At 54.1% G+C, this 14,157-nt stretch overlaps 1 long non-coding RNA gene across 1 annotated transcript in view; it reads right to left on the bottom strand.

Annotated features, from left to right (window-relative positions):
* Positions 1–11,078, bottom strand: part of LOC130704749 (uncharacterized) — a 34,906-nt gene extending 23,828 nt beyond the window's left edge. Inside the window, exon 1 of the long non-coding RNA XR_009005212.1 lies at positions 10,974–11,078. This is a non-coding gene — a long non-coding RNA (uncharacterized LOC130704749). The remainder of the gene's footprint in view (positions 1–10,973) is intronic.
* Positions 11,079–14,157: the final 3,079 nt, after the last annotated feature.

The raw sequence follows: 14,157 nt of genomic DNA, 5'->3' as shown, positions 1-14,157 counted from the left end.
TCAACTCGTTCAGAACGAACTGGCAGCTAAAAAAAGAGACGTTACCCTGAGCAGGTCCTTAGCGCGCAAGCCGCACCCTCCCTTCAGGCTCATGGACGGCGCTCACCTGCGACGGCGCTCACCTGGCTCGCAGGAGGCCCGGTGCGCTCTGCACTCGGCTCCTGGTGAGAAGCCAGCCCAGCCGAGCCTTCCTGGCGAGCCGTCCGGAGCCAGGCCGCTCGGGGCCGGGGGCCCTCGGCCTGTGCTCACTCCCTCCGGCACCCTGGGTTCACCCCACGGAGAACACCGCTGAGGTTAAATGGATCTTGTACACAGATTTTTGTCTCCTTAAGTGAATGGACTTTATAAACAGTTTTATTTTAGTCTCATCATTTCTTTACAAATAGGGGGTGGGTCTCCTAGAACTGTCCTAGATCAGATTTCTCCCAACCAGCACCATTTACCAGAAAGTCAGGCCCAGGATCGGCACATGATAAATATCTATGGGTGGCTCCTGTCAAACCCCCATTAGAAATGCAGGATTTTTCGGACCACTGGGGCCAGCACCCTCTTTTTGCGCGTGAGGAAACGAGAAGTGTTCCTGGCCTGCCCAGGTCGCAGGCCGGCCACCTGGAGTCCTGCCCATCCGGTACTCTTTGCTCCCCTCCCGGCGCTGAGCCCCTGGGGTGTTGTCAAAGGAGCAGCCAGCGCCCATCGGCAGTAACACCGCGGGATGAGTCACGATCGTCTCGTATGCCTTGCTTCTAAGCCCTAAACCAGCTTGGACCTGCCCTGCTCCTGGCGTCCGCAGCACCCCCACGAGCCCCAGCCCCGCTCTCCATGGGGCTCGAGCAAAGGGCTTGGAGGGGCAGCTCTTCCAAGAGACTCCTGCATGACACTAAACACCTTTGCAGTCTTTAATCGCTACAGGTAAAAATACAAGTAAGCCTAAGACGTGCTTGGTAAATTCATGAAAGATGGAGTTGCCGCATTCAACACCTGGGCCCTGGGATCACTTGGGCACAGTTCCTTTCTCTGACCGCATGCCCACTGGTGCTGGGTACTGGGTTCCACTGCTTTCATCGTTCAGCACGCAGTCTGTTTTTCAAGAACATCCCAAAAGGGGGCTTCATTTTTTTTCAACTTGTAAGGGGCACCTTCTCTAAAGGTCCTCGGTACAGGCCTAACATCACTGCCCCAGAGTGTGCAGTGCATCCTGTCTTGTTGTTTCCCACCCAACTCTCAGGTAGAATAGAACTACGTCCGCATCTGTGGTCACCAACCGTCCTGATTTGCCCAGGACTGTCCTGCTTTTAGCACTGGAAGTCCCATGTCCTGGGAAAAGCCTCAGCCCCCGAAACCCAGGATGCTGGTCTCCCTCTGACTGCCTAAAATCAAGGCTGCTTTGTCTTACGTCAAGCAGATTTTTTTTTTTTTTTTTTAATGAGGATCTTGAATCAGATGCGTATGTTTGATTGATTGATTGATTGATTGATTTTGGCTGTGTTGGGTCTTCGTTTCTGTGCGAGGGCTTTCTCCAGTTGTGGCAAGCGGGGGCCACTCTTCATCGCGATGCGCGGGCCTCTCTCGTTGCGGAGCACAGGCTCCAGACGCGCAGGCTCAGCAGTTGTGGCTCACGGGCCCAGCCGCTCTGCGGCATGTGGGATCTTCCCAGGCCAGGGCTCGAACCCGTGTCCCCTGCATTAGCAGGCAGATTCTCAACCACTGCGACACCAGGGAAGCCCACGTCAAGCAGATTTTTACACCAAAAACTTTTTTAAAAAGTTCAAGTGGAATTTTTATTTTATTTTATTTTATGATTTTTTTGGCTGCGCAGCATGTGGGATCTTCGTTCCCTGACCAGGGATCAAACCTGTGCCCCCTGCGTTGGAAGCATGGAGTCCTAATCACTGCACCGCCAGGGAGGCCCCTCAGTTGGGGTTTGTAGTGATGGGGGAAATGGTGGGAAGAACTGGGGAATGTGCTCGCGACCTCCGATGACAAGGTGGCGAGAGGATTGGAATCGAGGGTCTTTTTCTGCAAAAGCTCTGAAGCGCCTCCTTCCTCTGCAAGAACTGCTGTTGTTTTTATTCACATTCAGTGTCGCTCCACATTCATCAGGGAGAGAAAGTCCAGGATCCAACAGGTTTCTCCTTCTCAGATTCCTATGATGTAACCAGCAGGGGAATCATCTGGGCTTTCTCAGCGAAATGGCAGCAGGTCACGGGGCCGGCCGCCTGTTCATGCATAAACATCACCACTAATTGTCTCTTTGTTACCCCATAGCTCTCCTCCCGGGGCTGCAGTGCACTTGGTTTGGGCCCACTCCCCAGTGCGGGAGAGCCATGCAAGGCCCTTCCTGGGGCTGGGTTACACCCCAATCCACTGGCAGGGCCGGTGGTCCAGCGGCAGCACAGAGGGCAGGGGGACACCCAGGGTGCCGTGTCGCTTCCACTCCTGCTTCGTCCCCGGAGGGTGCTGGGCCGGTTTCCTGGCGCTGCCCGAGGGAGCGCGGCCGTCTGGCCGCTGGGCGAGCTGCTGCCCATGTGGCTGCTGCCCTCTCTTGTCAGGAGCCCGGGGCCTGGGGCAGGGCCCCAGGGAGGGTCTGGCACAAGTTCACTCCCACGTCCGCCCTGGCCCGGGACAGAGAGGGGACAGAAAGGACCGTGGCAAAGTGTCCTCACGCGCATCTGTGTGCACACGTGTGCCACTCTCACACACGGCGCCGACCGTCTGGGGAGGCGTGCAGACGGGCACGTGAATTCGGCGCCACCCGAAGAGCACGGCCCAGAGAAGTTGGAAGACGAGGTCTCCGAGGGCGAGAGCCAAGAAAACCTGTGCAAAGGGGAGGGAAAAACAGGAGCGGACGGTGCGAGGAGGCGGTCAGACAAATGAGGACGAGAGACGGGCAGGAAGGATGAGGCAGCCCTGCGCCCGACCCGCATCTGCACTGCCCCGCACGCCAGGCGGGACCCCCCGCGAGGCTCCCCCTGTGCTGCGCCCCCTTCTCCTGGCGCGTTCCCTCGTTTGTTTGCAACATGTTGATGTCAGGCACTCGCCAAGAGCTCAGGGGCCAAAGTCGCCTCACACTCAAGAGTGGGAAGAACAAAGCTGTTGAGGGAAAGTTTGCTTTTTCTGAAATGGGTGCACCACAAGGGCTCGAGCCGGCCGGCATTCTGCAGGAACACGCCCTGCCGTTATCTGACCCTCGCCCTCGCCTCTGCCCAGGGAGACCTCTGACTTGGAGCCGTCCTGCCCCTCTGTCCCCCAGGGGCCCCCACCTGGAGCACATCAGCCTTGGCCACTGCCTACGTGGGCCTGTCTGATCCACCACCTCGCAGCGGGGTTTGCACAGCGTGCCGGCCACGCTGTACAGAGAGAAATGTCATGAAGCCACCCTCTCCGTGTGGGGAAAATGCACCCCTCCCAAGAGGCGGAGACAGAGTTCATAGCAAACACTCGTTGCCATGCTTCTTCAGGAAAAAAATAAAAGCAAATAAAAGTGTCTGGTCACGGAGCCTCGACAGTTGAAGTAGGGAAGGAAATGGCAGCAACCCCCCTCCTCCTGGTCCTTGCATTTCTCCTCTGGTGCCCACGCCACAGCTGTGACATCACAACACGAAGTGCCAGATGCTGGTAATGAGCTCCTCTAGGAAGGCCTTTTAGCGTCCACCCTCGCGCCTGTGATGTGAGGAGGCCACGTGCATCCCTGGGCGTCTGATGACTCACCCGGAAGAAAGACTGGTCAGGGGCAGTGAGCTTTGCTGGGTAAATTCTTTGGAAATTGTTTATTTATATACTTGTGTGTATGTGTGTGTGCATGTCTATGTATGTGTATGTGTATGTATGTATCTGTGAGTTTGTGTGTTGTATGTGTGTATGCGCATACATGTATCTGTGTGTTGTATGGCCGTGTGTATGGGCACGCACGTATCTCTCTGTTGTGTGCATGTGCATACGTGTGTGTTTGTGTGTGCATGCATGTATCTGTGTGTTGTGTGTGCATACACGTGTGTTGTGTGCATGCATGTATCTGTGTGTTGTGTGTACATGCATACACGTGTGTTGTGTGTCTGTGTGTGTGTGTGTAACATTTACATAGTTCTCTTGGGCCGTTTGCTCACTCAGACCCCTCGCCTCCTGGCTGAGGACAGAGAAGTCACAGGAGCCGCAGGAACCAGGCTCAGCCGGAACGGCCCTGACACGGCCTCGAATTCTCACAAACAGGCTCAGATCTGAAGCGTTTACCCCAGTCAGGGAGGAGCTGGAAATCCTGCAGGAAGAGGACCGTTTGCTTTTCAAGACTCCTAGTCCAGAGGGGCTGAAAAAGAGAAAAGCAGGAAAATCCCCTTTTAGTGGCGTCTTGAGTTGCTGGGTCTGCGCCGCAGACACGCAGGAACTAGGGCCGCTGCGTTCTCACAGTCGCCACGCCGCTCACCCGCGGGAATAGTTTTCTGCACTTTCACATCGCGCCACGTCAGCGCTCTCACAGCGGGGAAGGGTTTGAAACTAGACACAGAAGAAGTTCCACTTGACCTTGCCCATTGCCCAGCGAGTTCTGGTCAGGAGCTGAATACCTGGCTGCGGCTCTTTAGAAACGTGGGCCCTGCTCGCGCTTCTGCCAGTTTGTTCTGGAAGCTCTCGGAGGCCGAGGGCAGCAGCGGCAAAGCCGTGCCGGGCTGCTCGTTGCCGTGGCGAGAGGTGAGATGCGCCGGCACCTGCCCCCTTCTCTGGGCAGCGGGGGGACAGAGGGCGAGGCCCCTCACGGGCTCCGGTGGCTAAAGCACCCAGGGCACAGGAGCCAGCAGGGAGGCACGTGATCTTGGGCGTGAGTGGCATCTGACGCGAAGTCACCCCACACGAGGACGTAACTTGAGCCCTGTAGCCGGTGGTCCCTGGCGGCGGCAGGAACAATGGCTGGGGGTGTGCGGAGTCCCCCGGCTTTGTGCTGGGCACTGTGCGAGCACGTGCACGGGTGTGCCTCTGCGGATTCTGGAAAGCAAGGCGCTCCCGGTGCCAAGATCCTATCTCAGCTCCAGACGGGACCCTGCACCTGCCGCGTAGGCTTCGGGGCCGCCGGGGGTGGACGGGAGGCTTTGCGCACAGATGAAGCACTTCTGAAAAGCCAACTCACTAAATCGGCTTCTGCGGGGCTAATTGATGTCCCGCACAGGCTTCCGCAGACTGGCCTCAGGCAAGTCCTCCTCAAAATTGAAATCCTAGTGCAGGGCCGAGGCAGGCCTGCCTGGGGTCCCCACTGTTGATGGGCCTGCAAATCAGCCGAGGAGTCAAAACTCTTTTATCAGCAGTAAGATGGTGCGTGTCTGAGATGAACTGCACACGCAGTTCGCAGACACGTTTTCCCAGCGGAGCCTTGAGCTCTGAGTGACGTTGTGAGTGTTTCTGAGGAGCAGAGACGCGAACGCCTGGCCGGCCATCACACAGCTGAGCTGGGGGAGTGGGGATGTTTGCAAACCCCCAGGGCAGTGGGAGCGTGGCATCTGGACGTGCGGGACGAAGTGTGTGGACAGCCTCTTTGCGGAAGCCACGGCTCCTCCCCAGTCTGAGGCTGGCAGCGCCCTGACCTCACAGGAGAGCAGAGGGGGAGGGCACGTGTGTCCGAGTCCTGGGATCCCAGGACCCATCCACGCTGCTGGCCGCCGAGACCACAGAGCCTTCCCCGAGGCAAGTCCAGCCCTGCGTGTCTGGCAGCAGAAACCGCCACCAAGAGCACAGTTTTCAGGGGGAAATACTTATGACTGTTGGTGTAAATCCTTTTCATTTTTTCCTGCAGCTACGAGACCCCCTGAGTAATTCTGACGCCGGTCTCTTCCCTTCGGGAGGACGAGGAGCCAGCCTGTGGAGCTCGGCCCGCGTCTCTCCTGACCTCGGCCTGCCACCGCGTCTGGGGGGCCATGTAACCACAGAGCGGCTGTTCCCTGTTGGCTCCAGTGGGGCTCAGACCTGGCCCTACAGCCCTACAGACGCCCATCCCCCAGCGAGTCGCCCCAGTTCGCACGCCCACTCTCACCGCCGAAGTGTTGCGTCGATTGGGTGGGTTCAAGAAAGCCCTGCAGGAGAGGTGGAGACGGGCCCCACCCTGAGGACAGGGCCGAGGGGCCATGAGAGCTGAGATGGGTGGTGAATCAGCACAAGGGCACAGAGCTCACTGGCGATGGTCTTTAAATCAAAGCCCTAACATTCAAGGAGTTAACGTGAGATGAGGGAGGTCAAAGCGACAGACGGATGGCGTGTCAGGTCCACGTCACACGCCGCTTCATTGTGGGTCAGAGACCCACGTTTGTGTGTGATTAGGTCTAGAGACCTGTGAGTGCTTCGCAGCTCCACGCCTTTGCTGCCTGGCTGAGCTTTCCCACAGCCAGGGCCTGAGATGAATCAGGAAGAAGGAATATTCCCGTACCCGGCCAGGGGCTTTGCAGCCCCACACACATCAGGGGTCAGAAACCGGATGCTGTGGGAAGACACAGACCTGCTGCACCAACTACCTGATTCTGACGTGCTGAGCAAACCGCGGGTCCCAGGATCTGGTGGACCCAGGGCTGCCCGGTCGTCTGAACCCAGGACACCAGCCGTGGGCCCTTGTCCCCGCTCACCCAGAGATGCGACGGTCAGGAGTGGGCCAGCGGGGCCTCCTGGCTCAGCGCATCCACCAGAGGCTCTCGGGCTCCACTCTGAGGTGCCCGGGTTCCAGGGCAGAGCTCCTTCCTGGAGGAGAGGTTTGATGTGAAGCAGCGAACGCTGCAACTCAGGCCAAGCTCATCTGCGCCGGCCCCTCTGCCTGCCTCTCTCCTCTGCTCACCTTTGCTCGTCTGTTTTCTCTCCATGTCGACCGAGGTCAAACGTCTGGCCACGAACCCTCCATCCAGCATGTCCCCAGGCACTCGGACCCCCCTGGCCAGCGTACCTAGTGAGTGGACACCCCACCTCTCCTCCACAGCTGCTTCCCGCTGGGCTGCTCCCTCACAGGGACCCCGCGGCACCGGCCCCAGAGCCAGCGCCCTGCTCTCAGCCGGAGGAGTGGGGTCTGGCTGGGGCTCTTCCTGAGCCGATGGCCACCCACATGGCCTCCCGGCCCCTGTGGTGAAGGCTGGTCCTGGGGACTCTGAGGATCGCGCAGGTGACTCTGTCTGCTTGGAATCACTTCCCTCTGGAGGCCTCTTAATTTCTAGACGCTGAAACACCCAGATGTGCGTGTAGGGTTTGGAAAGGGAGCGTGCAGACCGAGGAAGTGCTGAGGCCAGATGAGCTCAGCAGTTTTGCTTGACACCCTGGATGGCGGCGTCCTTGCCTCTGGAGGGGGAGGCTGGCTGAACTCGTGAGGACGCACAGATGCTGAGATCGCCCTGGGACCGAGGTCGGGCGGGGGGGGGGCCCACCTCAGCAGAAAGGCCGGTGGAGCCAGGGGCACGCCCTGCCCAGCAAGGCCGTGTCAAGGCCGGAGTCCGTGCTGGAGCCATCTGGTCAACCCCTGGTTGCCTCTACCGGCCAAGAGTAAGCCCAGGCGTGACAGACTGGTGAGCTCACAGGAGAGGCTTTCTTTAGATCCTCACGTGAAGGAAGCACCGAAAGGTGTTATTAAGCCACGGTCACAAAAAACATGTCTTAGAAGAAAAACGCCAAGTCAGCTGCCGGCCCTTCAGCCCAAGGAGTCGCACCGCACCGAGGACTGGTCCCGGCTTCCGAGATGTCACCGGTGGCTGGAGGCGCCCGTGGTCTGTGCTGCTGTCCCTAATATATAGGCGTAGTCTCCGTCCTACACAGTAATTGCGTCATCTAGCCAGCCGATTTACTACTTCTTTAGGGTTCTGACCCAGATGTACATATCTGACTCCCTAATGTACGAGTCAGCTCTTGTGTTCAACCACCTCTTGGAGTCGCTTCAACCCAAATGTCCTGACTGTCTTCCCACCCAGGACCGTCGGCACCTCCGAGGGGCCTCCTTTGCGGGACCCTCTGGGCACCGTGGGGGGCAGCCACACGGGAGATGCAGGTTTCAGATGAACACGAGAACCCCTGGTTTCGTTCAAAACACCATCTGTGGGTTTAGTGTTAGATCCCAGCCCCCAGATAATGGTATTTCGTGCAAGGGAGGCACCATGTTCAACAGTCAGACATCTGGAGAGCGACAGGCCGGCTGGGGCGCTCGCTACTGCTTCCTCTCTGAGCCTCAGTTTCCCGACAGGCAAGGGACCCATCTTCCAGGGCTGCACCGAGATGAACTTGGGGCCGTTCGCAGTGCAGTGCAGGAAGGTTCCCCAGGGGTCGTGTCAGGCTCCAGAAGCACTGCCAAGTTTATGAATTAAAGTCCTTTATTTCATCAGCCGCTTTGGGTTTTCTGAGCATTTTCTTTTGTCACAAGGAGCATCGTTTTCCCTCATTTTTACTGTGTCCTGCTGAAATAGCAGCTTTACAAAAACACTTGTGTCACAGCAACATGCACTGTAGAAACAGAACGAGAAAGACAGACGGCTCTTTGCAGAGTAGTTTTCTCTTCATAGTAAGTGAACTCCAAGGTGACTTAAAAAATAGGCCCCTTCCAACTAACAGCAAACATATAATGTATTTACTTCAAACACAGGAGGTAATCTTATACACAAGAGCCACTAGAATTGATCAAGTTTCTGAGTGCAGGAAGCTTATTGTTCATTAGATTATTCATAAATAAAGTTGGCTTTTTGGTTTAAAAAAAAAAAGACCAAGTCATGAATGCAAAAAAAACCCCTGCATTTTAACCCCAGACTCGCTTTCCCCGAGCTCGGGGGGCTCAGTTCCTGCACCTCGCCCCCCAGGTCCACGCCGTCGTCTGCTGTGACGGTCACAGCCCTTTCCTCGGCTTCCACCTCTGTCGGCTGGATCATTTGTCTCCGTGTTGCGTTTTCCCTTCATTGTTCTGCTACTTCCAACTGGGGTTTTAAAGATTACATGACTGGCTGCAAAGATCCTTAGCACCAAACATAAAAATTTCAGTGAAATTAGTTGAATTCTCCACTAAATTTTGTTCATCCAGACTAGATATTATTGTTATTAAACCTTTGCTTTCAATGTACTCTGATAGAAAATTTAAAACTCTGTAAAAGATGTCAGATGATGGTTTATTTGAAGAGATGGCGACTCCATTAAAATATTTAATCAGTTAATAAAACATTCAAGAAAAAACTGTGGCCAAAGAAAAAGTATATTTTGAAGAAAACGTAAGAAGATTCCACCAAAAGTAAAAGAAGCTTCAGAACCAACTAGATTTTTGTTGTTGTCTTTTCCTTATATATTTTCTTTCCTTTTCTTTTTAAACACTGCCAATTAGATGGATTTAAAATTCAACCAAGGTATTTTTTTATTCAAAAGAGACCATCTTAGTTTGAAGAGGAGCGTATTTAAAGCAGAAATTCCTCCCTGCTGTGCCTGATCAGCTATTGATTAGGGGAGGGTTGCTGACCTAAACCATCAATGCCAGATAACAGGCCTGCAGCCTGACAGACTGAACGGAGCACATTTGTTGTAGGAAAAGTAAAGCCGACCTTTTGTGGAGAACCAAAGGCTCTGGTCTCTCTCAAGGAAAAGAAATGTTAATTGAAAAATTCCTTAAATAGGTGAAGGCTCTGAAGCTGCTTTACAGAAAGGTGTGAAATCACAATCAGAGGTCAGGAAAGAAAGGACCCAGCCGTTCAAGTGGGAGTTTGCTCTCTGATGCTGCTGATTAATTTCCCATTCACGGCGGCCTGGGCGGGTGGAAAGGACTCCTTTCAGCAATGGGGCCGATGACAGCTGGATCTGCGTGCTCGGGGGGTCTGGATTAATTGGCCCCTTGACGGGGAAAGTAAAACAAAGAAACTTCCTATTGGATGCTGAGAACTAAACCTGACGATTTACATAAATAATTAATGCATGGCCGTCTTCTCTTCTGTCAGTTAAGGACCTTAGACAAACAATCACGTTGCCACCGTTAAAGGTTCTCAGGGATCCTTATGCGGAAAAGCGACTCTGAGCCCATCAGGGCATCTACACATAACCCACTGTATCCTACAAGAGGAGTATCGAGTGTAGACAGGAAGCCAAGAGCGACTGACAAGCCAGGAGACCTGGGGGCACAGGAGTGGCCAGCGGACAGAGGCTCTTCCCCAGAGCCCGGATCCTCCGCTCCTGCCGTCCACGCAGGCCGGGGCTCGGTGCCCCTCCTGCCCTTCCTGCCCTTCCTCTGACCCTCACACTGTCCACACCACGAGCCAGACTTGATGGAAAGAAAACACATCCATTCCTTCTGCCTCAGCCACAAAGCCACCCAAGAAAGTGGCCGACGCGGCCCCAAGCTGGGCCTTGGCACTGGCGGTTGGGACCGTCCCAGCTCCCACGTTCACGGGGAAACACGGGCAGGCTCGGCAGGGCATCAGGAAGCAGGAGCAGGTCGGGTTCCCTGAAGATGACAGGGCTCCCGGCGGGCAACGCGGGACCCGGGGCAGCAGGAGAAGCTGGGCAGCTCCCATCTGCCGTCGAGAGCTGTGGACCCCCCTAAAGTGTGCCCATAACCACTTCCCACTACTCGGCACCCTGCACGGAAACCAGCCTGACAGGCCGAAGACGGAGCAAAGATTCAGGTTCTGGCCATCAAATCCCAATGGCCAAAATGCACCCGCCGAGCACCACCAGCTTCGCAGGTGCATCCAGAGCCTCGCTGCGGGGCCCGGAGGTCTACCCGCCCACCCCCGTCAAGTAGAGACGTCCTCGTAACATGGAGCGTCTGTTCTGCTAAAATTAGATGAAGAGTACATTTGGGAGTTTAAATAATTCAACTAATTGATTAATTTAATTGAATAATTTAAATCTTTCACTTCTCGCTAACTAGGAAAGATGGCTGAAACCAGTGTGTGTTCTGCCCCCTCCCCCAACCTCCAGACTTCAGTCAGTGACATGCAGGTGACACGCAGGTGCCTGAACCTAGTTCGGCCCAATGAGACGCAGTGGTGAGAAGGAAACAATACCTGGGCTCGATCAGGTGTGGGAACGGCGGCTGACAGCAGAACCCGTCTAAGGCGGAAAGGGCCATGGTGACCCCGTGGTCCTTGCTGGAGAGCGGGGTCTGCAGCCCTGTGTGCAGGTCATCAGGAGCCGGGTGCTGGAGGACAGGCAAGCCTGCCTTGTCTCTGAAAGAACCGCAGGAGAGGTCTCGTTCGCTTCGAAGGGGCGGGAGAACACACAGGGGAGCTTATGTGGGTCCCATTGCACGTTCTCAGGCACAGGAGGCGCCCAGCGCAGCGGCTCAGCCTTGGGGCCTGGCCCAGGCGAGTTCATGCCACACCGTGTTTGCTGGGTCTTAGGTTCCGTCCATCCGGGGAACGCGATCGTCTTACCCACGGGACTGCTCAGACCCACCCCCAGGGACAGGCAGCCCCGGGCCTCCCTCCTAAGGGGCAGGCACTGCCAGGAATTGGCCTCGTGTCCTGCGAGAAACAGCTAAAGGGGGGGGGGGGGGGGGTGTGGCCTCCGGCTGAAGACGGGAATTCAGAGCTGCTCGAACAGCACACCTGGCCCTGGAGGGGAAATTGCCCGGAAGGCTGCTCTGGACTCTTGGTTGGTCGGCTCCACCCCCTCAGGCCTTGGCACAGGCGTCATCCTCTCAGGGCCGTGCCCATGACCACCCCCATCCTCAGACTAGGCTCATGGCCACTGCCTGGCCTGTCCTGCTCTGGGAGGGAGGGCTGCGGCCCCAGGACCAGCCCCGCGCTTGCCTCTGGACTAGTAACAGTGAAAGCGCCAAGCCCCAGGTCACAAGGGACTCAAAGCAGAGTTCCCATTGCCCAGGCATTCAGAAGCAGGGCCCATCGAGGGGACAGCACCGGGCAGGTCTGGGGGTCCTTCTGCTTTAACGTGTCTGCACTTCAATGGGATTTTTAAACAATCAAACAAGAGGACAGAGAAGAAAATTCTGCATAGACTCTACAGTGACGCACATCCCTCTGAAGAAGCCCCGGGACAGGGTCCTCCAGAAAGGAAATAGGGCAGCAGATGCTAAAGATGGGAGAGTCAGAACTGACTGAACTGGCCAGTTTTCTTCTAAGCTGAATGTGTTTCTAGGGAGTCCTGCACGGGCCCATGGGGTTTCGCCAGCCCCAATGCCTACAGAAGCCTTGGCCACCGCAGTGGCAGGAGTATGGGGGTGGGGGTGGGGTGGGAGGCGTCCGTGGGCCTCTGGGGGTAAAGACTGGTGTGCGACAGGTGTGCGACAGCAGAAGGAGCTCCCTAACGAGAAAAGTTACAAAATTACAGGTATTAGAAAGAGAACTCAGTCATAACAAATGTACTTACAACACCAAAATAGACCTAGAACAGAAATGTCCAGCAAAAGTGGATTGGATAAATAAATGCAGAACCTCCGAGTGACAGAGACTCTGTTCAAAGGAGATTCCAAACCAGCGTAAGCAGCCATCCAGCCTGTGCTTGGCCCAGCCGAGGGCCTGGACCACTTCTAAACTCTCGGACTAGTCTCCCTTTTAGGCCAAAGAGCTTAATTTTTTGAGAGACATGATTGCTTTGACCAGCTGAGGAAAGAAACTGACTGTCTCCCTAGAAAAGCTCTCAAGCACCTGCTATTTTGCCCACAGTTTGAAGAGTTCCACGGCAACAAGGAGGCCCGAGCCCAGGGTCCCCACAGCCTCTGTTTCCGCGGGGACATGCAGGTGTCAGCCAGGGGCGTCCAGTCCGTTCAGACCCACGTGCTTCCCCATCCCCTCGTCTGCTAATGTCAACACAAGAGGAGCCCCCAAACCCAGAACTCAGGTCCCACCAGACCCTTAGGCTCAGGAGGAAGAATTGTCCGTCCCATTGATTCTCTGGCCCCAGAACTAGGAAAGTCTTTCCTCCACAAGCATTTTCCACTGGACTCTCAAGTTCTTCCAATAAGTGAAGAGAAGGGGAACAGCCACTCCAGCCACGGGGGAGGGAGTGGTGTCACGGGGAGTCCAGGCCCGTGTCTGCGGGACGAAGCCCCAGACGCAGTTAGAAGAAGACAGTCCTACCTGAGACACACGCAAGCAAGGCCTGCTCCCCAGACCTGCACACCCATGTGGGAACGTGACAGGCCACGCTCCGGAGAAGCCACGGCATCACTAGGGATTAAGAGTCTTCAGTGAGTTCTAGAGCAGCCAGTTCACAAGTAGGAAATGTAAGTGAACAACAAACATATATTTTCCTAGTCCAACTTCATAAGTAATAAAAATCTAAATTAATATGTATCAAATTTGCAAAAAATTTAAAGTATCTATATTTATTGTTAGCAAGGATATAGGACATACACATTGTCAAACGCTGCTGGGACACCCGAGTTCAAATTTTTGGAGGACAATGAAGCAATGTAATCAAGAACCTTGAAAGGGTTTATGCTATTTTAACCACTAATTCTGCTTCCTGAAATTTATCTTAAAGAAATAATAAGTTTACACAACAATTTTTATACCAGGACATTCTTTACAGTTTTATTTAGCAATAATAATAAATAGACATGACATTAATAACCAACAAAAGGGGATTAGTTAAATAAATTTTAGAACATCTATATAAAGAATACTCTATAGACATTATAAAATCCTATTTTAGGAAAGAGTTAATGACATAGGAAGTGCCTACAGTAACTTAAAAGGCTCATTACATTGCAGTGTGTATGGTGACAATATTGTACCATAACTTGGAAATTATTGGGAGGGTGAATTTTATGTTATGTGGTGTTTTTTTTTGGCCACAATTTTTTAAAAAGCTGGCCACAAAGGTGGACAACCCCAATTGTGATGAAAGCTTACGTAACATGAATGGGCCCCGCTTGCTTCTCACTTTCCTTTTTCCTTTGATCTAAATCCTCTCTTCTTTCCCATGAACATGTGTTGCCTTTATGAACAGGAATAAAGGGAAACTAGTTTTTTCCTGTTCCTACCTCTACCCCCATTTTTCTACTCCTGGAAAATTAGCCTAAGGAAATAAATTGAGCTCTAGAAAAGATTATTTTTAAAACAAGTTCATGCCAGCATTATCTATAAGCGTAAAGAATTTTACTACTTCAAATATTCAAATCAATATTTTTTAAAAGAAAATCTTTAAAAATCTATCAAGTCAATGGAATATTATATAGACAAGATAATGCTTGAAGGGCACAGAAGTGCTTACATTGTAATATAA

This window comes from Balaenoptera acutorostrata, chromosome 14 (assembly GCF_949987535.1).
Source record: "Balaenoptera acutorostrata chromosome 14, mBalAcu1.1, whole genome shotgun sequence".
NCBI lineage: Eukaryota > Metazoa > Chordata > Mammalia > Artiodactyla > Balaenopteridae > Balaenoptera > Balaenoptera acutorostrata.
This window is presented reverse-complemented; position numbering and strand designations above follow the sequence as displayed.